The following is a 2,880-nucleotide window of genomic DNA, read 5'->3' as shown; positions in this document are numbered from 1 at the left end:
CTTGTAAGACCATAATAGAGCAAATGAGAGCGAGAAGGGCAATTTTGTGAAGCATATGCATGTTGCCTAATTAAAAACAATAGCAATGTGTACAGTTTAAAATTTCTTATTAAATAAGTGGATATGTCAACATAAATTTAAATTGTTACTGTTCCATTGAAAAATTAAAACCAGCAAAATTAGTCTAAATTGTTAAATAAGTTAAAAAAAATTATCAATATTAAGTCATAAAATCATGCTCATTTTCTCTTCAATGTAGGTATTTTTTAGAAGATAATTTAACTTTCTTTTCTACAATTTTACTGGAAAGCAACAACAATAGATACTACGCATTCGAAGCCTATATATAAGAATCAATTTTTTTCCTAACCTTGTAAGAATATTGATAGCGAAGTAGTTCAAAGTTGTCAAGCGATCAAGAAGTTGTGTTGATAATTACTCAGTGCTAGGATGCACCTGTACTTATACCTTTTTGCAACTATTGTTTTGCACTTTCGAAAACGTAATTAATTTATAGTACAATATCTTGGACAAATAATTTAATCCATCCTTTAAAATAGTTCAATGGAATTTTTGAGTAAATCAACTGTTAATATAGTTTAAATACAATAACTACATAGAGAATAATTTCTTTCTTTTTTTTCTTACGTTAACACTATTATAGAAATGAAGCAGTGAATAATAATAATATCGGTTAAGCACAATAAATATAGAAATAAAGCCGTCTAAACCAATAAAAGAATAATAAACTCTAATTAATGCTTTTACTTGTACGCGTAGTTTAATGTTATTTCTTGGATTATCACCATAGTGAAGTTCTTTTCATGACATAGGTAATTGGATTATAATTGAACGTAATTAATTATAATTGATATGAAATGCAAAATAATTAGCATAATGTAAATTTAAAAGTAATATTGCACACATTCCCGAGCGTATCGTTAAGGTTATGGGGAAATAACCTTCAAGGTTCACTACTTTATTTACCTATTATGCCTTTAATCCCGTTAATGGCTATATATAAAAATAATTTTGGTATTGTTAATGATTATATCCGCAAATATAACAACTAGTAAAGAGATTAAAAATTAAAATTGCTATTGTCCTAAATCATAACGAAGTACCTTAGCTCTCTGTATCAACAAAGCAGGTTAATCAATTATCGTAACTTGTTTTTGCAAATAACAATTTCTAATTACTGAAATGGAATGAAATATAAAATCCTAAGCATGATAGTTGAATTAGCGTTATCATCATGGAAATTTTCTATCAGATGATGATCAATGCTTTCTATTTTAATGATACTCTACAAGCCATTACGATATTCAAAGCGTATAAACCAAAATTTAATAGAGGTTAAAAATAGCAGGAAATGATTACTTTTCTCTGAACTATAGTTCTTTCATTAGTTTATGCACTAAAATTAAAAAATGTGACCCCACCGATATCTCTCAATATCGGTATTTATTGACATGTAAAAATAACAATTATGGAAGTAGTAAGTGTGTGTCGGGATTATAATTGCACCGTATATAAAAATAGAAAAAGGGAAGTTATTATTTAATAATTATTTCAGTACTGTCAAGCTATATAGTACTACATGCAGCAGGGATTAATTTTTTTTGTAGAAATCATTAAAATATTCCTGTGTATATTTTCAAATTTTTTGCTCTTTTTTTATATACAGTAATCTCTACAACTAAAATTGACCCCGAAATGTACGCAATCATATTTGGGTCGTTTATTGCATCGATTGGGAAAATCTACGTAGTAAATCGTTAGTTAAGTATGAAGTAAATTAATTCTTTCTCTACTTCCTGCTTCTTATTCTTGTCATTTCATTAAATTTGATTGCTTTAAATTATAAGCGATTACTGACAGATTCATTAACTCTTTCCTGATCATTAGGATCAATGAGTTAATGTTATGTTTGCATTCATAGCGTTGTTATAACTACCGTCGTTGTTTCAGTAATTGTTATTATTCGAAATATTAGTCATTAATTCGAGATCTGAACTGATTTAATGATTGCCAACTGTCTATTCAGTCTATTAGTAATCAACTTCCGACGTCAGGTAACAGTTGACCATCTATTTCTACCGTCAGGTAGTGAAGATGCTAAGTAAAATAACCACAATAATTTAATAATAACAATAATTACTTCCTTGCATGACGTTGGCAAATTATCATAATAATATTTATGCTGCAGTTACTCAAGTGCACTAGAAAGAATCAATCGAAAAATGAAAAAAATGTTGCATTTCATTTTAAATTTACTATAACCAATAAAACAATCGATAATAAATGATGTACACATATTATAATGTACGAATTAGTTTCGTAGTTTAGTAGCATGCGATTTTAACTTACGGCAAAATATGGCATTGTAATTTTAGTAATCAACCTAGAATAATCATTTTGCTGCCATCAATTAGCTTGCACGTGGTCTTTTCCGCTTGATACGTGTTCAAGTGTTTCAGACTGTCTTGGTGGCAATTTACTTAAAAATGCAGCACGTATTTATTGACGTTAAATCGAACCATGTGAATAATTCGTTAATATTATTTGAATATTTAAAATTACTAGTAAATAATTTCTATGTTATGATTATCCTGACTGTTACATCTGCCGGTAATTCTAACTAGCATTGTATCGGTCTTAGAATTAGATATAGTAAAAATGGAATCAATCATAAACAGTATTAACACAGGAGTGACAAAAAATTTATAGGAAGTTTCATAGTTTAATAATTTATTCGAAAATTGAAGGTTAGGGGTGGATTTACACCTCTGTGGGAAGCAGTTATTCAATTAAAATTAAAATTGGTATTTAAACTAATCAAAGAAAAAATTAAATAAAGGCAGATTTAATAAGTCTTAC

The sequence above is a fragment of the Trichoplax adhaerens genome, genomic scaffold (assembly GCF_000150275.1).
Source record: "Trichoplax adhaerens TRIADscaffold_1 genomic scaffold, whole genome shotgun sequence".
Lineage (NCBI taxonomy): Eukaryota > Metazoa > Placozoa > Uniplacotomia > Trichoplacea > Trichoplacidae > Trichoplax > Trichoplax adhaerens.
The sequence above is the reverse complement of the archived record's forward strand: the minus strand, read 5'-3'. Positions refer to the sequence as shown.